This window comes from Hemiscyllium ocellatum, chromosome 23, assembly GCF_020745735.1.
Source record: "Hemiscyllium ocellatum isolate sHemOce1 chromosome 23, sHemOce1.pat.X.cur, whole genome shotgun sequence".
In the NCBI taxonomy this organism is placed as follows: Eukaryota; Metazoa; Chordata; class Chondrichthyes; order Orectolobiformes; family Hemiscylliidae; genus Hemiscyllium; species Hemiscyllium ocellatum.
This window is the reverse complement of record NC_083423.1, coordinates 57,099,883-57,123,144: the sequence shown is the minus strand read 5'-3', so window position 1 is coordinate 57,123,144 and position 23,262 is coordinate 57,099,883. Positions and strand designations below refer to the sequence as shown.

Here is a 23,262-nt window from a genome sequence, read left to right as displayed (position 1 = left end):
CAACTCTAGTAGCTTGGACATCCCCTGCTCTCTATGCTTCAAAGCTGGTGGAATAGGTAGACATTAAAGGTAAAGTTACCACAGTCCTGCCTAAGGAGAAAGTGAGGACTGCAAATGCTGGAGATTAGAGCTGAAAATGTGTTACTGGAAAAGCGCAGCAGGTCAGGCAGCATCCGAGGAGCAGGAGCATCGACATTTTGGGCCTGAGCCCTTCTTCAGGAAAGTGAGGATTGCAGATGCTGGAGATCAAAGTTGAGAGTATGGTGCTGGAAAAGCACAGCAGATAGGGCAGCATCCGAGGAGCAGGAGAATTGACATTTTGGGCGTAAGCCCTTCATCAGGAATTCTCCTCCTCGGATGCTGCCTGACCTGCTGTGTTTTTCCAGCACCACAATCTCTGCTACCCAACAGGACAGATCGTAGACTTTCCATTGAATTCCAACCCCCCCCACCCACCACCCACCCACCACCTTCGATTGCTCAAAACCTGTTCCATCTCCAGCTTCTCCCAGTCTTGTTGAAAGGTTAAATCTTTGACTTTCTATTTCCAACATTAACCGTTTCTTATTTTTTGAATTCTACCTCTTTGGTGAAGGTTTTAGAAATGCTCTTAGCTGAGTAAGTTTTTTTACTTCTGTGAAGCACTTTATATTGTTTTAATAAAGCAAATGTCTCAAAGACATGCTGTTGCGATGTTCACCAACAGATGCAATCCTTCAGCACTCATTGTTATGATTGTAATAAAAAATGGACTATTAATATTCACTTTCCCATCACCTGATTATTGTACCTCAAACCTTTCATGGCCTAAAATGGTTTGAGAATGGGCACATACTGACCTAATGTAGCTGCTGTGATCACCTGACAACAGATTAAGGAAAGTCGAAAGAACCCATATGGAATAAATCAAATGAGATGCAGTGAGGTTATTACCTTACCTAAAGATTGAGAATAGCTAACTGAATCAGTGTTCAAAAATGTGCTCCTCTTGTTTAATTAACACTTGCATGATAAATTCACATATTGACAGAAGAAGGGTTGTCTGCAGATGATACCTGCTGGTTGAAAGGACAGGAGCAAGACGATATAAATTGTGCAGCAAAGTACGGAAAGTCAATGTACTGATAACAGCCAGGACGCTATAAGCCTGTGTCCTTGTCTCTCAAGGCTGAAGTCATTGTCTGCTGAAAAGGCAACTTGGAACAACCATTCACCAAGAACCCAAGATCTACAGATGTCAGCACTGCTACGGAAGGAAAGTTAACAAGCAACAGGTTTAAAATCTAATGCATCAACGACGTTTTATAAACTGTATAGACTATTCTTCCTACCCATAGAAGTTACATTTTTGTTTATAAACGTAGTGCCTGTATTTGCATGTAACATGTTTAAAGTTGTATTTTTTTCAGAGTTACTGAGTTATAAAATTCTTCCCTCAAGTAAACCACGTAATCTACTCCTACATTTTGACCTTGTTAATTATGTTTAATTGAAATGATAGCTGTATGCTGAGAAAAATTGTTTTTGTGCAACTGACAAAGAGAGGGTTAAAAAGAGAGGAACCTAAAGGCCCTCCTCAACTAATTATACCATTTACATACTTTAGCCCCTCACTGGATAATCAAAAGTCATGTTATTTTAAGTTATGTCACAGTAACTCTGTCAATGGTAACACCCAAAATATAATAAATTAGGTTTTAACCTAATTCTGAATAAATTAAAGCCAAACTGATTCTGTCCAACTGTTGTTCACAGATTAAATGAAAATAAATATTGGAAGTAATTAGTAAAGTATTAGATTTTACTGCAAAAACGGATCTGTTTTAAGATATTTATTCATTGACAGAAGCTTTTATAAATTATAATTGGGATATGTTTGAAAATCCTCCCAGAAACTCTGATGATCATTGTAGAAATGCTTTGATTCACTGTGCATATGAGACAGGAATGGATAGTCATTCTCTGTAAAGACCCTTTTCTTAATATTCACTGGTTGGGACGTGAGGCTGTCAGAGAGAGGTAAGTGTACTGTGGTGATCTGTACTGCATAGATGACACAAAGTTCTCAGTCAGATGGTGTCAGGGACTCAGTCTTGTGGATCCTGAGGACCCATTGGGGGCATTCTAGAAAACAACAACTTCATCCAGATTGGTAAGTAATTCCATCACAAAATAAACATTAAGGTTCTCCTTTCATTCACTGGTTTAGAATAACTGAGATTGGACATTCGGTAGCATTAAACGTATTGTAGCATTTCACACAATTGCCTCCAAAGAGTTTGTTGCTACCATGGATACAATCCCATGTCTTTCCACATTGTGCCTACTCTAATATTAAAGTTCAGCCAACTTGTAGATAGTGAGGATTGCAGATGCTGAGCAGGTTAGGTCAGGTCAAGGAGGGCAGTGAGGAGAGGGAGGGCTGGATGAGGTGGGGGAAGGGGGGTGGTTGGTGGTGGGACAGCTTGGAAGCCGGGGAGCTTACAACCTTGTGGCATCAATATAGAATTCACCAGCTTCCAAATCTCCCCAACCCTCCTAACTTATCCCAAGTCCAGCCCTCCTCTCCGCCCCACCCCCTTGACCTGACCTAACCTGTCCATCTTCTTTCCCAGCTATCCACTCCAACCTTCCAACTGACCAATCACAATCACCTCTGACTTGCATCCACCTATTGCCATCCGATCTACCTTCCACAGCAGCCCCCCCTCCCATTTATTTCTCACACTCTTACCCCTCCCCAGACCTGATGAAGTGTCCCACCTGAAACGCTGACTCTCCCACTCCTCTGATGTTGCTTGACCTGCTGTGTTTTTTCCAGCTCCACATTTTATCAACTCTGCACTGTTTTCGTCCTGTCTTTGTCTGGATTGGCCCTACTCAAAGTCTGCTGCATCTCTGTCCCTGACTCATCTAAGAGTTCCTACCGACAACCCAGAATTCCTGTGAGCCTTTTCATTTACAAACTGACTGCTCTCCCCTAAAGGTGTTCCGTTTCTCTCAGGATCTCAATAGCATGTGACTGTATAATGTCAGAATACATTTTCATATCATTAATATTTGCATATGACAACAGTCAAATAGGTTTTACCATCATTAATTGTGGTGTTCTCATTTCTCCATCACAGTTCTCCAAGGGGACACGACAAAGCTGATCCACTGATGTCTGACATGGCCTCTTTGTATCCTTTCCATTGGTTTTATCTCAAATGTTCAGGGAACATCCTCCAGTTGTTTCACTGTAGGATTTGGCTTGCTTTGCTTTGTGCCTGTTCTTTTTTAGAAGTTGCACTTAACAGTAATTAATATAAAAGTCTATTTCACTAAGTGTCATCATTTTTAAGGAGTTTTTCATGTAATTATGTAATTCATCAGATAATTGAAATATGGAAGGCCATTTGGCCCATCTGGAAAGTTCCTCCAAGCCTCTCATTTAACATCTATCACTTCATTTAAGTAGCCACTATTCTATCATTATATCAATTCCATTCATTGACTATGCCTTGTGTGACAGATATAATTTTCACATATTATCAGCTTGTGGAATCATTGAATGATTTAGCAGAGGACTAGTCTATTCAGATCATTGCATCTTTAAAATATCTATCTAATTAGAAACTGTGCACAGTCCAGTTAATTGTGTAATGTTACATAGAGGTTGTACCCAATGATACAGTATGTTCAACAGATTGGTTAAAATGTTAGGGAGCACGAAATTCCATCTGCATCAGACTTAAGGATGACAACACATTGACACTCCTATAAAAATTCTGGATTAGTGGAGCTGGAAGAGCACAGCAGTTCAGGCAGCATCCAACGAGCAGCAAAATCGACATTTTGGGCAAAAGCCCTTCATCAGGAATAAAGGCAGTGAGCCTGAAGCGTGGAGAGATAAGCTAGAGGAGGGTAGGGGTGGGGAGAGAGTAGCATAAAGTACAATGGGTGAGTGGGGGAGCAGATGAAAGTGATAGGTCAGGGAGGAGAGGGTGGAGTGGATAGGTGGAAAAGGAGCTAGGCAGGTCGGACAAGTCCGGACAAGTTATGGGGACAGTGTTGAGCTGGAAGTTTAAAACTAGGATAAGGTGGGGGAAGGGGAAATGAGGAAGCTGTTGAAGTCCACATTGATGCCCTGGAGTTGAAGTGTTCCGAGGCGGAAGATGAGGCATTCTTCCTCCAGGTGTCTGGTGGTGAGGGAGCGGCGGTGAAGGAGGCCCAGGACCTCCATGTCCTCGGCAGAGTGGGAGGGGGAGTTGAAATGTTGGGCCACAGGGCGGTGTGGTTGATTGGTGCGGGTGTCTCAGAGATGTTCCCTAAAGTGCTCGGCTAGGAGGCGCCCAGTCTCCCCAATGTAGAGGAGACTGCATTGGGAGCAACGGATACAATAAATGATATTAGTGGATGTGCAGGTAAAACTTTGATGGATGTGGAAGGCTCCTTTAGGGCCTTGGATAGAGGTGAGGGAGGAGGTGTGGGCACAAGTTTTACAGTTCCTGCTGGGGCAGGGGAAAGTGCCAGGATGGGAGGGTGGGTCGTAGGAGGGCATGGACCTGACCAGGTAGTCAGGGAGGGAACGGTCTTTGCGGAAGGCGGAAAGGGGTGGGGAGGGAAATATATCCCTGGTGGTGAGGTCTTTTTGGAGGTGGCGGAAATGTCGGTGGATGATTTGATTTATGCGAAGGACTGTAGGGTGGAAGGTGAGCACCAGGGGCGTTCTGCCCTTATTATGGTTGGAGGGGTGGGGTCTGAGGGCGGAGGTGCGGGATGTGGACAAGATGCATTGGAGGACATCTTTAATCATGTGGGAAGGGAAATTGCGGTCTCTAAAGAAGGAGGCCATCTGGCGTGTTCTATGGTGGTACTAGTCCACCTGGGAGCAGATACGGCGGAGGCGGAGGAATTGGGAATACGGGATGGCATTTTTGCAAGAGGTAGGGTGGGAAGAGGTGTAATCCAGGTAGCTGTGGGAGTCAGTGGGTTTGTAAAAAATGTCAGTGTCAAGTCGGTCATCATTAATGGAGATGGAGAGGTCCAGGAAAGGGAGGGAGGTGTCAGAGATGGTCCAGGTAAATTTAAGGTCAGGGTGGAATGTGTTGGTGAAGTTGATGAATTGCTCAACCTCCTCGCGGGAGCACGAGGTGGCACCAATGCAGTCATCAATGTAGCGGGGGGAGAGGTGGGGAGTGGTGCCGGTGTAATTACGGAAGATCAACTGTTCTACGTAGCCAACAAAGAGACAGGCATAGCTGGAGCCCATACATGTGCCCATGGCTACCCCTTTGGTCTGGAGGAAGTGGGAGGATTCAAAGGAGAAATTGTTAAGGGAAATGGAACATCTGTCCAGCTGTGGTCTCACCAACATCCTGTGCAGTTGTAGCAAAATGTTTTCGTTCTTGCACTCCAATCCCTTTGTAATAAATGGGCAAACATGATATTGGTCTTCCTCACATCGAAAAGAAATTCTCCTTTTCTATTCTTAACACTAAAGTTAATCACTTCATACTTCCCCAAATTACACTCCATAGAACATAGAACATAGAACAATACAGCACAGAAGAGGTCCTTCGGCCCACGATGTTGTGCCGAACATTTGTCCTAGCTTAAGCACCCATCCATGTACCTATCTAATTGCCGCTTAAAGGTCACCAATGATTCTGACTCTGCCACTCCCACAGGCAGCGCATTCCATGCCCCCACCACTCTCTGGATAAAGAACCTACCCCTGACATCTCCCCTATACATTCCACCCTTCACCTTAAATTTATGTCTCCTCGTAACACTCTGTTGTGCCCGGGGATAAAGTCTCTGACTGTCTACTCTATCTATTCCCCTGATCATCTTATAAACCTCTATCAAGTCACCCCTCATCCTTCGCCGTTCCAATGAGAAAAGGCCAAGCACTCTCAACTTATCCTCGTATGACCTATTCTCCATTCCAGGCAACATCCTGGTAAATCTCCTCTGCACCCTCTCCAAAGCTTGCACATCTTTCCTAAAGTGAGGCGACCAGAACTGCACACAGTACTCCAAATGTGGCCTTATCAAGGTCCTATATAGCTGCAACATCACCTCACGACTCTTGAATTCAATCCCTCTGCTAATGAACGCTAATACACCATAGGCCTTCTTACAAGCTCTATCCACCTGAGTGGCAACTTTCAAAGAGCTACGAACATAGACCCCAAGATCCCTCTGCTCCTCCACCTTACTAAGAACCCTACCGTTAACCCTGTATTCCGCATTCTTATTTGTCCTTCCAAAATGGACAACCTCACACTTGACAGGGTTGAATTCCATCTGCCACTCCTCAGCCCAGCTCTGCATCATATCTAAGTCCCTTTGCAGCTGACAACAGCCCTCCTCACTATCCACAACTCCACCAATCTTCATATCGTCTGCAAATTTATTGACCCACCCTTCAACTCCCTCTTCCAAGTCATTAATAAAAATTACAAACAGCAGAGGACCCAGAACTGATCCCTGCAGATCTCCACTTGTAACTGGGCTCCAGGCTGAATATTTACCATCTACCACCACTCTCTGACTTCGACCAGTTAGCCAGTTCTCTATCCAACTGGCCAAATTTCCCACTATCCCATGCCTCCTGACTTTCCGCATAACCATGGGGAACCTTATCAAAATCCATCTGCCAATTTGCTGTCCACTCACTTAACCTGAATATGGATCCCTTTGCAGCCTCTCTGCATCCTCCCTAACAGCATTTTGTCAGTCAACTTAGATACAGTACTCTTGTTATTGAGTCATATAGTATGAAACCCTTCAGTCCAACCAATCCAAACAAACCATAATCCCAAAATAAATTAGTCCCGCTTTCCTGCACTTCGCCCATATCCAAATTTATATAATATGTTCTGTTTGTCTAAGTCATGAGTATAGATTGTAAATAGCTGAGCTGATGATTTGATTATATATATTCTTAACAAAATGCAGACAATATCAAGAGCCTCAGCAGGTGAGTGATTTTGGCATTTAAATTCCCCCTTTAAATGTATGCCTGTTTGAGATTTAGATTTAAACATTAACATGCAATAATGTTGTTTTTATTGATTCATTGAATGTGGGTGTCATTGGCTGAGCCAGCATTTACAGAATTGCTCATTCCTAATTGCTCTATGATTTGAGTGGTTTGATATTTCAGAGGGCAATTAAGGGTCAATCACATTGCTGTGGGTCTGGAGTAACATAGAGACCAGACTGGGGAAGGATGGCAGATTTCCTTCCCTAAAAGACATCAGTGGTTCGGTGAGTTTTTACAACAATTGACAGTGACTTACTATTTGGTTAGTTTTTTAATTCCAGATTTTTAAATTGAATTCAAATTTCACTATCTGCCATGATGGGATTCGAATCCACAGACTGGGGTTTTACGATTTGACACTATCACGACACACCGCAATATAGTAAATGATGGAAACTGACCCTTCAGCACTGAACAAATTTCCCAAACAAATAGTCTCCTTTGCCTGCAGTTTGCCCATATCCTTCTAAATCTTTTCTATTCATGTACATGTCCAGACATCTTTTAAATGTTGTAACTATACCTCCATCTACCACTTCCTCTGTCAGTTCATTCCACATTTGAACCACCTTCTGTGAGAAAAAGTTGCCCCTCAGGTCCCTTTTCTTTCTCCTCTCACCTTAAAAAAATATGCCTCTGGTTTTGAACTTCCCTACTTTAGGAAAAGGATCTTTGCTGTTCATCTTATCCATGCCTCTCATGATTTTCTAAACCACTATAAGATCACACCTCAACCTCCTACATTCTTGTGTAAAAAATCCCAGGCTATCCAGTCTCTCTTTATAATTCAAACCCAAACAAGAGGATAATTCTGGTGAAGATGAACCTAGAACAATAATAACTTGTCTATGACAGCAGATTTCAGTTCATCTTTTGAATGATCTTTCCCTATTTGTTCATAGTACATTTCCTTGGATGGAAATAGTTTAACGACAGAACAGCTTGTTCAGCTCGGTAAAGCATGCTACAAAATCAAGGTAAGATAGAAATCCATTCCCATTTCTACAAAAACATACCACAACATGTCATTACACAAATGCCTGTATCTTTTAGCTTACCCCAGAAGCTGAAAGGAGGGTCAATGAATCAAGGGACCTTGTAGAAAAAATCATCAATAAAAAACAAGGTGACATATTATTTCACTTAAAACTTGTGTGTGATAAATTGACTTGAATTTTGCTGCTTGTCCTGCCATCCAGTGTGTGAAATCATTGGATAATCAACAGAGATTTTATGGAGCAAATTTAGAATTAACCTGTGTTTGTTGTGTATGCCATTACCAATAATTTGTTTCAATTTACAGTGGTGTATGGAATAAACACAGGTTTCGGGAAGTTTGCCAGGACTGTTATCCCCACTGAGAAGCTCAAGTGAGTATGTTCTAATGTGATGCTACTTTTGTTCACATTCCATTGCTCTCCTCAATACTAAAACCTTCTATTTTCATAGAGAGCTGCAAGAGAATGTCATCCTCTCCACAGCAGTAGGTAAGAAATATTTGATTTAATTTGATGTGATTTGTTATTGTCACATGTACCTATGTGGATAAGGAACTGGTTGAGCAACAGGAGACAGCGAGTAGTAGTTGAAGGGAGTTTCTTGAAATAGAGAAAGGTGACCAGTGGTGTTCCACATGGATCAGTGCTGGGGCCACTGTTGTTTATAATACAATAAATGATCTGGAAAACGGCACTGTTGGTATAATCAGCAGGTTTGCAGATGACATGAAGATTGGTGGGGAACAGAAAGCATAAGGGACTGTCAAAGAATACAAGAAAATATAGATAGACTGGAGAGTTGGGCGGAAAAATGGCAGATGGAGATCAATCCAGGAAAATGTGAGGTGATGCATTTAGGCAAGACTAATTCCACAGCGAATTATACAATGAACGGAAGAGCCTTGGGAAAAGTTGATGGGCAGAGAGATCTGGGAATTCAGGTCCATTGTACCCTGAAGGTTGCTGCACAGGTGGGTAAAGTGGTCAAGAAGGCATATGGTATGCTTGCCTCCATTGGACGGGGTATTGAGTATAAGAGCTGGCAAGTAATTTTAAAATTGTATACAATGTTGGTTTGGCCACATTTAGAATACTGTGTACAGTTCTGGTCGCCATATTACCAAAAGGATGTGGACACTTTGGAGAGGGTGCAGAGAAGGTTTACGTGGATGTTGCCTGGTATGGAAGGTGCTAGCTTTGAAGAGAGGTTGAGTAGGTTAGGTTTGTTTTCATTAGAAAAAAGGAGATTGAGGGTGGACCTGATTGAGGTTTATAAAATCATGAAGGGTATAGACAGGGTAGATAGAGGTAAGCTTTTTCCCAGGGTGAAGGATTCAATAATGAGAGGTCACGCATTCAAGGTAAGAGGTGAAAAGTTTAAGGGGGATACATGCAGCAAATACTTCACACAGAGGGTGGTGGGTGTCTGGAATGCATTGCCAGCAGAGGTGGTAGAGGCAGGCACGATAGATTCATTTAAGATGTGTCTGGACAGATGGATGAGTAGATGGGGAGCAGAGGGATACAGATGCTTGGGAATTGAGCGACAGGTTTAGACAGTAGATTTGGATTGGCTCAGGCTTGGAGGGCCGAAGGACCTGTTCCTGGGCTGTAAATTTTCTTAGTTCTTTGTTCTTTGGTTACAGGAATGGAGTGGGTCTGGTTGGGATGCTCTTCAGGCGGTTGCTGAATGGCCTGCTTCCATACTGTCAGGAGTCTGTGACTTTATGACTATAGCATGCACCATTAAAGTCTCCACAAGTGTAAATCAATGAAAAATCATTGAATTTACAAGAACTTTGATTTTTACCTTAAAGTTTGTCTATTAAAAGCCCTGACAGATTAATAAGCTGTAACAAGGTGTTAAGATTACACATAACTACTATCAAAACACTTACTGATTCTGAAAATGTAATTTGGCGTTTGTGCCATGTTAGTTTTTTCCAATGTGCTAAAAATTCCACAGTTCTTCTAATAGAGTGAACATTATTTTCCTATATCATATACCTTTTAACTCCTAATGTCAGTACTCCAATCCTTTTATTCAATGCCTGTAAAACATTACAAAATGTGAAGAATAATCAATAGATTCTTCTTTCTGGTTTGCTATCTGTAAGAATTCTTCAATGTGATTAGCTACTTACTATGTTATGACCGGTTCCTAGGCGAGGGTCCTCAATTCATTACGATGCAAGATGGAATACCCCCAAATGCCCATGTGTTGAGGAGGGATGAGTCTACTTCTCTTCTTTATTCAATGCTTTCCTTGGTTGGGTATAACAAGGTTAAGTTAAAAGGATCCCTTTCCCTATAGATTTCTTTTCCCAGTCCAAATATATTTATGCATTAAATTAATTAAAATAAAATGAGATTCATGTAAATTTAACTTGGGTTTTCTTGAGTTATAGAAAGAGTGAGTTTATTGGAAAATTAAATGTGAGAAATGAGCCACATATACACAGAAGTTAGAAATGAGAGATAATTCCAAATAGATAAATGTTAAAATACAAACTATGTGGTTCAATAGTTAGCACTGTTGCCTCCCAGTGGCAGAGACCCAGGTTCGATTCCAGTCTCAGGCAACAGTCTGTGTGAAGTTTGCATATTCTCCCCGTGCCTGTGTGGGTTTCCTTCAGCATTCCACAGATTGTTGAATGTCTGCAGGTTAGGTGAGTTGGCTACGCTAAATTGCTCGGTAGAGTTTAGGGATGTGCAGGCTAGGTGGATTAGCCATAGTAAAATGCAGGCTTATGGGGGTGTGGGCTGGCTGTAGGCGGTGGGTTCTTCAAAGTGTCAGTGCAGACCAATGGCCTCTTTCTGCACTGTCCAGATTCTAATTTGAGGAGATTCCTGCCTCTACTCATAGCTAAAAGGAGTTTGTTCAGCAGTAGTTTTGTCGACGACTTATTTTCAGCAATCAGAAAGAATCTTGGTTTCTTTTCACCTGCACACAGGGATGTCCACTGGAAAATTTTAGCCATGTCCCTTCTCAGTACACTTTAGCACAGTGGAACTTAGACCAAATGCTTTCACAATAGCATGCCAGCTCTAGCACACCCCGATCAAGAAGTTGCAGTTGAGTTTTTAAATCAACTTTCTTGTATCTTCCTTGAAGAATAAAACATAAAAATGCATTTCATCAATAGCTGCCTTCCCTTCAACCTCTATCATTTCCACAGTCTGAGACATAACCCATAGGTGACACAATCCACTTTTTTAAATGGCATCTCATCTGCTGAAGTACTGCTATCTGAGATTCCCTTGGCACTCAGGTACAATGTCACTCGATTCCTCTCATGACCCAATATAAACAGTAAATGGATTTCAGACAGCCACTGAATTTATATACTCAGCTAACTTTTAATTTGAAATTCTTAGAGTCCTAGAGTTGTACATCATGGAGTTATACATCCTTCAGCCCAAACTGGTCAATGCTGACCAAAATATTCATGCTAATCCCATTTCCCTGGACTTGGCCCATATCCTTCTAAACCTTTCCTATCTTGTCCAAATGCCTCTTAAATATTGCTAATGAGCCTGCCTCAACCACTTCCGCTGGCATCTCATTCCATATGCATATCATTCTCTGTGTAAAAAAAGTTGCCCCTCAGGTTCCCTTTTATTCTTTCCCCTCTAACCTTAAACTGATGCCCTCTAGTCCTCAATTCCCCAACCTAGAGAAAAAGACTGAGTGCATTCACCCTATCCATGCCTCTCATAATCTTTTGCACTTCTGTAAGATCCACCCCCCTCCCCACCCCACCCCCCTCAGTCTCCTATGCTCTAAAGAAAAAAGTCTCAGCATGTCCAACCTTTCCCTATAACTCAGATTGTTGTGTCCTGGCAACATCCTTGTAAATTTCTTCTGCACTCTTTCCAATTTAGTAACATCCTTCCCATAAGAAGGTGACCAAAACTGAACACAGTACTCCAAGTGCTGCCTCACCAATATCCTGTATAAGTGCAACATAACTTCCCAACTTTTATACTCAATGCCCTGACTGATGAAGGCCAGTGTGCCAAAAGCCTTCTTCACTGCCCAGTCTACCTGTGACTGCACTTTCAGAGAACTGAGAGCCTTAAGGCCCTACCATTCACTATGAAACTCTTACCTTGATTTGACTTTTCATGATGCAAGACCTCATAATTAGAGTCATAGAGATGTACAGCACGGAAACAGACCCTTCAGTCCAACCTGTCCATGCCGACCAGATATCCCAACCCAATCTAGTCCCACCTCCCAGCACCCGGCCCATATCCCTCCAAACCCTTCCTATTCAAATACCCATTATCTTCATTAAACTCCATTTTCCATTTCTCGGCCCACTTCCCCAGTTGATCACAGTCCTACTGCAATTTCTGAGAACTTTCCTCACTGTCCGTGAAAATGCCTATTTTAGTGTCATTTGCAAACTCATTAACCGTGCCTTGTACATTCTCATTCAAATCATTGATGATTTGAATAGTGTCATTTGTATAGATAATAAACAGCAATGGGCCCAGCACCAACCCCAAAGGTACACCACTAGTCACAGGTCTTCAGTCCAATAAGCATCCTTCCACTATTACCCTCTGCTTCTTACCATCAAGCCAATTTTGTATTCAATTTGCCAGCTCACCCCGAATTCCATGTGATGTAACCTTCCAGAGAAGCCTACCATGTGGAAACTTATCAAAGGCCTTACTGAAATCCATATAGACTTTATGTCTACCTCCCTGCCCTCATCAACCTTCCTGGTCACTTCATCAAAGAACTCTAACAAATTTATGAAGCATGAACTCCCATGCACAAAGCCATGCTGACTACTCCTAATCAACCCCTGTCTTTCCAAATGCATGTATATCTTATCTCTCAGAATCTTTTCAAGTAACTCATCTACCACAGTTGTTAAACTTACTGGTCTATAGTTCTCGAGTTTTTCTTTGCAGCCCTTCTTGAATAAGGGCACAGCATTGTATTAAAAATAAACACTTGTTATGGTATAAGTTCAATGTCTCTGGAAGTAATTTGTGCTTATTATCTGTTATCTCAATGGAGATTCCCTTGATGACTTGGAAATTTCAGATTGACCTCAAGAGAAGTGAAAACCACACCACAAGGATTACCATATCTTTACATTAAGGCCAGCAGCTTCTCTGTTGGGTGTGGAATTGAAGTTAATGTTACTGTCAATTTACCTGTGTCCTCCGATCCGTTGTTCAACATAAGATTAAACAGCTTGTTGTGAGCTACAGCATCAAGTCACTTTAGAATCCTAAAACCACCAATAATATCACCTCCACAACTTCCCCTTTTCCAATGTGATTATGCCAATTTACATACTGGTCAGTCTCGAGTCTTTCAGTCATGCTTGTTTCTGTTTCTATGTCCTTTCAAAGGCTGTGGAACCTGTTTTGTAATTTGGTGACCTGAACCATGCACAACATTCTAAGTATGGTCGCACCAACAATTTATAAAGTGGCAGAAACTGTAAATTTTGAAATCATTATTTAAACTCAAAATTGTTCTTTGAACATGCCTCGGTCTCTACTCTGCTTCACTTGCTAAGTATTGTTGTGACAAATTCAACCAGGATGGCCAGGTTTCTTCTATGTTACAAGGAGCCTGAAATATTTTGATTGTTTGAGAGATGGAAAATAAATCTCTGCTTCTTTCCCAGGTGTCGGGGATCCCTTGTCCCCAGAGAGATCTCGGATGCTGCTGGCTCTCCGGATCAACATCCTCGCCAAAGGTTACAGTGGGATCTCTTTAGAGACCCTCAATCAAATAATCCAGGCATTTAATGGTAATTAGTCTTACAGTCATAGACATGTACAGCATAGAAACAGATCCTTCGGTCCAACTCATCCATGCCACCCAGATATCCTAAACCTAAACCATTTCCATTTGATACCACTTGACCCATATCTCTCTAAGCCCTTCCTATTCATGTGCCCATCCTGATGCCTTTTAAATGTTGTAATTGTACCAGCCTCCACACTTCCTCTGGCAGCACATTCCATACACGCATCACCCTCTGTGTGAAAAAGTTGCAGAGGTCCCTTTCAAATCTCACCTTAAACCTATGCCCTCTAGTTTTGGACTCCTCAAACCCAGGGAAAAGACCTTGCCAATTTACTCTATCCATGCTTCTCATGATTTTACTAACCTCTATAAGGTCACACCCTCAGCCTCCAAACACTCCAGGGAAAAGAGCCTCAGCCTCTCTAAATAGCTCAAACTCTCTAGCCCTGGCATCAGCCTTGTAAATCTTTTCTGAGCCCTTCCAAGTTTCACAACGTCCTTCTGATAGAAGGGAGACCAGAACTGTATATAATATTCTAGAAGTAGCCTAACCAATATCCTGTACAGCCGCAACATGACCTCTTAGTTCCTGATGCTCTGACCAATAAAAAGGAAAACACACCAAACGCCTTTTTCATTAGCTTATCTACCTGTGGCTCTCCTTTCAAGGAACTATAAACCTGCGCTGCATGGTCTCTTTGTTCAGCAACACTCCCAGGAGTTTACCATTAAGTGTATAAATACTGCCCTGATTTGCCTTTCCAAAATGCAGCACCTTACACTTATCTAAATTAAACTCAATCTGCCACTCCTTGGCCTGTTAGCCTATCTGATCAAGATCCCGTTGTATTCTGCTGTCTACTACACGTCCAATTTTGGTGTCATCTGCAAACTTACTAACTAGACCTCCTATGTTCACATCCAAATCATTTATATAAATGACGAAAAGCAGTGGACCCAGCAACCGACACCACTAGTCATAGGCCTTCAGTCTGAGAAACAGGCCTCTACCACCACCCTCTATCTCTACCTTCGAGCCAGTTCTGTATCCAAATGGCCATTCTCCCTGTATTCCATGTCTACCACGAGGAACCTTGTCGAAAACCTTACTGAAATCCACATAGATCACATCCACTGCTCTACCCTTATCAATCCTCTTTGTTACTTCTTCAAAAACTCAGTCAAGTCAGCGAGACATGATTTTCCAAACACAAAGCCATGGTGATTAACCCCAATCAGTCTTTGCCTTTCCAAATACATGTACATCCTGTCCCTCAGGATTCCCTCCAACAACTTGCCCCCCACTGAGGTCAGGCTCACTGGTCTATAGTTCCCTGGCTTGTCCTTGCCACCCTTCTTAAACAGTGGCACCTCACAGTTGGACAACCTCCAGTCTTCTGGCACCTCATCTGTGACTATTGATGATACAAATATCTCAGCAAGGGGCCCAGCAATCACTTCCCTAGCTTCCCACAGAGATCTAGGGTACACCTGATCAGGTTCTGGGGATTTATCCACTTTCATGCATTTTAAGGCGTCGAATAGCTCCTCCTCTGTGATATCAACATTTTTCAAGATGTCACCATCTATTTCCCCACACTCTACATATTCCATGTCCTTCTCCACAATAAATGCTGAAGCAAAATACTCAGTTAGTATCTCCCCCATCTCTGCGCTTCCATACAAAGATCTGCCTTGCAGTTCTTTGAGAGGCCGTATTCTCTCCCTAGTTACTCTTTTTCCTTAATGTATTTATAAAACCCCTTTGGGTTCTCCTTATTTGCCTTCTTTGCCAAAGCTATCTCATGTCCCCTTTTTACCCTCCTGATTGCCCTCTTAAGTATACTCCTGCTTTGCATCTTACTGACTTCTGCCTGCAAGGCATTTTTTTCATAACCCGATGAAGGAGAACAATTGCTTTTTCCACACTACAGAGTGGGCGGCATGGTGGCTCAGTGGTTAGCACTGCTGCCTCACAGCACCAGGGTCCCAGGTTCAATCCCAGCCTCGGGCAACTCTCTGCATGGGCACCCTCTGGGTGCTCTGGTTTCCTCCCACAGTCCAAAAATGTGCAGGATAGGTGAATTGGCCATGCTAAATTGCCCATAGTGTTAGGTGAAGGGATAAATGTAGGGGAATGGATCCGGATGGGTTGCTGTTTGGAGGGTCGGTGTGGACTTGTTGGGCCGAAGGGCCTGTTTCCACACTGTAAGTAATCTAATCTCAATCAGAGGACGGGGCTCTGGAGACTTGGCGGCATGTGTAGAAAGATGCATGTGTAGAAAGGTGCAGAAATCTATGAACAGAGGGAGTTCTCATCCATGAATCACAAAAAGCAAACATTCAAATTCAGCAGGTAACAGGTAACAGGGAATGCAAATGCAATGTCCATCTCTGCACCACAATGGATTGTGTCATTAAACATTCAGATCACTGCCAGCCCCTGCTTAACAGGTAGTCAAGCCACCAGTGTTCCTGCCACTGCCTATGGGATTGTATTCAGGAGCCATTCCGACATGATTCCCCGGCATTTCAACCCACCCCCCCGCCTCTCTATTTCCATCATGCATTTTTTATGCATTTTTCATCAGTGATCCAGCTTTGATTTTTCCCTCACCTTTTCCTTCCCTCCTGTAGCCTCCTGTCTCTCCTACGTCCCAGAGAAGGGGACAGTTGGTGCCAGTGGGGACCTTGCTCCCCTTGCCCATCTTGCTCTGGGGCTGATGGGTGAAGGCAAAATGTGGTCACCCAAAAGTGGCTGGGCGGACGCTAAATACGTGAGTTCTCTGTTGTTTACTTTCACTATGTTTTTAAGATTTCAATCAATTAATCACTATTATTTAGCGTAATGGAACTTTAGGTGCTGGTCTCTGATCGGATAGATCAATGATTCTGTATAACCTATGATCCTACATCATCAATGATCCATGTTTCCTAATGATCTGTGATCCTACATCATCAAGATCCTAAATGATCCATGATTATTAATGATCTGATTCTACATCAACTATTATCCTAAATGATCTGTGGTTCCTAATGAGTTATGATCCTAAATGATCTATGTGATTAACCAGAAAGAAGTCAACCCTTGATCTCTCCAAGTTTACCAATTATTGCCCCATCTCCAACCTTCCTTTGCCCTTCAAAGTCCATGAATGTATTATCTCCTCCATGTCCATGTCCATCTTTCCCTGAAATCTGTGATCTTTCCAATCTGTTTCTTCACCGTCACAGTGCACAAAGAAATCTTACCAAAGTCACAAATGGTTGATAAAGGCAAACTCATCTCTTATGTGTGTTACAGTGCCATCTCAATCAGGGTTGGACTGTTTTGTTGCTAACATCTCTTTCCTAGACTGGGTCTGAAGGCCTGGTTGGTTTGTAATGGTCAAGCAACAATGACTAGTCTTAAAGAGACTCTTGTTTTAAACATGGCATATTTTATTGCATATGGCAATCAAGTGCTAGTGCTTGTGACATCATCAGATTAGGTGGAAGTTAATGCGGTCTCCGATATTAACCCTTTCAGAACCATTATCACATAGAATACATCTTTCCTCACCCTTCTGGATCTTTCTGCAGTCTTTGGTTGACCACACCCTTCTCCCCTAACACCTTTTCAGTGTTGTCTAGCTAGCTGAGACCACACTTGCCCTCGTTGTGATCTCTTCTGTCAAATCAGAGTGGGATAATCTTCTGCACTGGCCTCTCTTCCTGCTCCCACATCATTACCTCATGTTCTCTCAAGGATTGACCCTTGCTGCTCTCCAGTTTCTCATCATCCTGCTGCCTCTCCATGACATCAATCTCTGCATGTATAATGTCAACACCCACTGCCACCTCTCTCGACTCACCCTACCTCAACACAATCACTAAGTTGTCCCATTGCTGAAAACTCCCCGAATTAATCTTGGAAGACTGGAGCCATTGCCTATAGTTTCTCTACCATTGGGTCTATCCCTCTTCCTGGAACTCTGATTCCGTGTACAACTTGTGTACCAGCTTTGATGCCTCATGAACTTTCAACCACACATTCACACAGTCACTAAGTCCACCTATTTCCATCTTGGTAACATTGCTTGACTCTGTTCTGTTGCATTCCTGATGAAGGGCTTATGCCTGAAACATCAATTCTCCTGCTCCTCGGATGCTGCCTGACCTGCTGTGCTTTTCCAGCACCACACTCTCGACTCTATTCGATCACAGTCTAGCTGTTGCTGAAACCTTCATCAGCATCCTCTTTATCTCCATTGACTAGTTGTAACCCACATCCTACCTTCCATAATCTCAAGGACATCTTTGTGCTCTCACACCTACTGGTATCACCTAATTGCTGTTCTGAGGAAGGGTCACTCAACCCAAAACATTAACTCTGATTTCTTTCCACAGACTGGACCTGCTGAGTTTTTCCAGCAATTTCTATTTTTGGTTCACCCATTCGCACTGGGTTCATTTACTTCCACCAGCTCCCATTTAAACAATGCATCAACTTTAAAATTCACAGCCTTGTTCTTAAATCCGTGTCTGCCATACTCCTCACCATCTCTAATCTCTTCTAGCCTTATAACCCTCCAAGATATTTGAGTTCTCCTGATACTGGACTGTCTGATTGGAAGGAACTGGACTTCAATAATGGGAGCAATGTCTTAAGTTGCATTGGCCTAAAGTTCTGGAATTCCTACTTCCTTAAACTCAACGTCTCTTTCCCCATTTAAGACATTCCTCAAACACTATCTCTTCAACTAAGCTTATGTTCATCTCCCTTAATATCTGTTCATATGGCTCAAGTGTCACATTCTGTTTATAGTGCCTTGATGAATTGCTAAGATATTTTATTACCTTGAAAGTGCTATACAAATGCAAGGTTCTGCTGTTATGCAATTAGATGTGAATTAAAATGCTTTCCTGATTCTGGATGGTCTGATGGTAAACCATCTTTGACTCTAACTCTTTTCATCAGGTTTTGCAAACTCATGGTCTCCGGCCAATTTCATTGAAAGCTAAAGAGGTAAGAAAACATTTCAATATTTTCTTATCCAGGAAACAGGATTGAAACAACATTTGACTAAAATTCTATCGGCATTACCAAATCCTATCTCATTGTATGAAACATGTCCAGTTCCTGCTCTTACAAGAGTTCTCTATGTTTGAATAATGTTTTCCTTTCACTGGTGTTTATTCATTAAATTTAGGAAGGAAGAATTCACTGGATTTAGTCCCACATCCTGCAGATCTATAAGACTTTCCTTACTTGAAGAAATGCATATACTTGCTAAGTTATTTGGTGTTTGTTTAAAGTTTGAAATCAGTAATGTATTGCAGCAACATTTATTTCTGTTCCAGGAACAGCAGGTTACTATAGTTGCAGTCACTTTATTTACTAAATTAAATAATTCATACCACTGTGTCCATTTACCTGGTCAAATTTAAACAGAGCTTGATGGTTAACTGTCAATCACTATCTAACTGGTGCATCCTCCATTGCAATGTCTCTACTAATCAGAAGCCACTTGACAACCAATCAGCACTCTATTCTCATACAGCATAAATATTGTTTTTCCTTTACTTTGATATTCTTGGGAATTAGGAGAAAGTGAGGATTGCAGATGCTGGAGATCAGAGTTGAAAAGTGTGGCACTGAAAAAGCACAGAAGATTAGGCAGTATCCGAGGAGCAGGAGAGTCAACATTTCAGGCATAAGTCCTTCCTCAGGAATATGAAGGGCTTATGCCCAAAACATCGACTCTCCTGCTTCTTGGACGCTGCCTGACCTGCTATGCTTTTCCAACACCACACTTTTCTATTCTTGGGAATTATCCTGGTGAACTAAAAGAGCAACAAAATGTGTCTTTTTTCCAGTAACACTCAAGTTCTGTACCTCCAAATGACAAATTGGTTTACAAATCAAAACGATTTTCAATGCAGTTCAACCAGCTGTTTGTACTTAGGGAGTGGCCCTGATCAATGGAACTCAGATGATCACGTCACTCGGTGCGGAGGCAGTGGAGAGAGCAACAGCAATAGCCAGACAGGCAGATATTATAGCAGCTCTCACTCTGGAAGCTCTGAAAGGCACCACCAAAGCCTTCGATAGAGGTGAGTGATCTTCATTTTCCTTCTTTGCCCAGTGGCTGATCTGATCCACTGCACTGTAGTCTCCACAAAGGATAGGGCAAGGAAGCAGCTCCTCAATCCAACACCAGTCACAGCAGGGATCCATCCCTATTCAGCAGGCACCAAGCTCAGGCATTCTGGTTGTCCAACCACTTCCTCACACCTTTTGCATGTTGTAACCAGGAATTATGTGCAGTGATGCTTGAGGTTTTATGCCATCACAGCATCCCACAGCTGACCACGAGTCTCTCCAACTTTCACCACCGGTCAATGGCACCTATCAGAGGATTACCAGTTTGATTCGCAGCCTGTCTGACCACATTGTGAACACACTGTCCTTGGAGGTGGATGGAACCCAGAACTTCTGGGTCAGAGACAGGGGCTCTATGTACTAGACATCCAATTGAACCATTAGGCAGACTTTATATGGACTGAACGACTGAAATAGTGACTCCTTGCTGCCGATGCTTTCAGTGAACAGTGCAACCTTTGACCTCTGGTTAACATGATGCTGTCACTTTGTACATTAAACAGATATCCATGACCTTCGACCTCACCCAGGCCAGATTGAGGTAGCTGCTCGGTTCCGGTCAGTCCTGCATTCCAAGCTTTATCCATCTGAAATCGCAGGTAAAGCACTGGTCTTCTTGTAGGAATGACTTCACCCACTGTTTGAAAGGTCTGTGGGGTTATAATGTGTCTGTGTAATATTGTGAAATTTTGACAGAAAGCCACCAGTTCTGTGACCGTGTCCAGGATGCCTATAGCCTTCGTTGCTCCCCACAGGTAGATATTACAGATTTCTATTTGATTGTAAACGAGTGGCCAATTTAGTGCAGGTTTCTCCTGATCAGGACATTCTGCTTTCCAGGTTCACGGTGTGGCCAACGATACAATCAAATTTGTGAAATCAATTCTGGTGACTGAAATGAACAGTGTCACTGATAACCCAGTATCCTTTCATGAAGCCAAACTCACATGGGGCACTAATTTCAATGCAACATAATTAACAGTCACATCAATGAACAGTACCAGAAAGGCAGCAAGTGCACCAGTTTTGTGATCAGTGTTTATGTAGAGTGTTAGCTGTGGCAGTCAGTGGCTATTTTCCTTCTGAGTCTAGCTGAGTGACTGGGCAAATGCAAGTCAGATGAAGTATACTATGGATAAGTAGCTAAAACAGGAAGACAGATAATTATCTGAACGGCGATGGATTGGGTAAGGGGGAGGTGCAGTGTGATCTGCCTGTCCTCATACACCAGTCGCTGAAATTAAGCATACGGGAGGCCATGAAGAAGACAAATGGTATGTTAGTCTTCATAGGAAGAGGATTTGAGTGCAGGAGCAGGGATGCCTTGCTGCAATTATACAGGGTCAATGTGAGATCACACCTGGATTAATGTGTGTCATTTTGATCTCCTTATCTGAGGAAGGATGTTATGGCTATGAAAGGAATGCAACAAAGGTTTACCAGACTGATTCCTGGGGTGGCAGAACTGATTTATGTAGAAAGACTGGGGGGTTAGGATTGGTTAGGATTATATTCACTAGAGTTTAGGAGAATGGGGGGGGGGGGTCTCACAAAAACCTAAAAAATTCTAACAGGACTAAACGGGGTAAAATGGAAGGATGTATACTATGCCTGGGGAATCTAGAACCAGGGCTTGCAGTCTTAAGATATCAGGTAAGCCATCTTGGACTGAAATGAGGAGCAATTTCTTCACCCAGAGAGTGGTGACCCTGTGGAATTCTCTGCCATACAAAACAGTTAAGGTCAAATCATCGATTGTTTTCAAGAAGGAGTTAAGTAAAGTTCTTTAGGTATCAAAGGGAGAAAGCAGGAATAGATGACTGAGTTGGATGGCCAGCCATTATCATATTGAATAGTGTAGCAGGCTTGAAGGGTCAAATGCTGAAAATGTGTTGCTGGTTAAAGCACAGCAGGTTAGGCAGCATCCAAGGAACAGGAAATTCGACGTTTCGGGCATAAGCCCTTCATCAGGAATCAGATATTCCTGATGAAGGGCTTATGCCCGAAACGTCGAATTTCCTGTTCCTTGGATGCTGCCTAACCTGCTGTGCTTTAACCAGCAACACATTTTCAGCTGTGATCTCTAGCATCTGCAGACCTCATTTTTTACTTGAAGGGTCAAATGGCCTACACTTGCTCCTATTTTCTATATTTCTATATGTTTCACTGAAGGTTCATTTATCAAAACCCACTCTAGAGTGTTGAATGCAGAATCCCAGGACAACAGCATAGTATGTCGCTGAGGAAGTTCTGCATTGTCAGAATTACTAGATTTTAGATTAGACTTTTAAGGGAGTCCTCTCAAATGGTAAATAGAATTCCATGGCACTATTGGAATAAAAGGAAGGCCATTTTAAATGGTGTTATTCTAAACTAGTATAAAACTTCTTGCATAACCTTCAAAATCAGAACACTTTCTGTCCTTAACCAGTTTCCAGATTGTGCTTGTGGACAGAGGTGAAGTTATTTCATGTGGGAATTTCCATGGTGAATATCCTGCGAAAGTAAGTATCAGGCAATTGAGGGCATTTCATGGTTTTGTCCCATATCAGAGTTTACAAAATTGTGAGTGAATATAAAAGCCAACACTGGAAGATGCAAATAAGAATAGGCCAGAGTGGGGTGGGGGCAGAGAGGTCAGGAAGAAGATTGCAGGTTAGGAAGGCGGTGCTGTATCACCCTCACCTTGACCTCCTTCCACCTATCGCATCTCCAACACCCCTCCCCCAAGTCCCTTCTCCCTACCTTTTATCTTAGCCTGCTGGACACACTTTCCTCATTCCTGAAGAAGGGCTTATGCCCGAAATGTCGAATCTCCTGTTCCTTGGATGCTGCTGACCTGCTGTGCTTTTCCAGCAACACATTTTCAGCTCTGATCTCCAGTATCTGCAGTCCTCACTTTCTCCTTGATGATTCTTTTGAGCTTTGTACGGAAGTGAAGGGGCAAGTCTGGGCACAGGATTTGCATCTCGTGCGGAGGCAGGAGAAGGTGTTGGGTGAAGAGGTGGGTTAGTGGAGAGTGTGGATCTAAAGAGGGAGTCACAGAGGGAATGGTCTCTGCAGAATGCAGATAGGGGTGGGGAGGGAAATGTATGTTTGATGGTGGTGTCTGACTGTATGTGGTGAAAATGGAGGAGGGTACTGCACTATATCTAGAGATGCGTGGGGTGGAATGTGAGGACCAGGATTTGGCCACTTCCACCACCAAATCAAAGCCACCCACCAACTGAAGGAAGAACACCTGATCTTCTGCCTTGGGACCCCATAACCACATGGCATCAACATTTACTTCACTAGT

At 42.7% G+C, this 23,262-nt stretch overlaps 1 pseudogene; it reads left to right on the top strand.

Annotated features, from left to right (window-relative positions):
- The first annotated feature begins 1,915 nt into the window (after nucleotides 1–1,915).
- LOC132826825 (histidine ammonia-lyase-like) overlaps nucleotides 1,916–23,262 on the top strand; it is a 31,082-nt pseudogene continuing 9,735 nt past the window's right edge.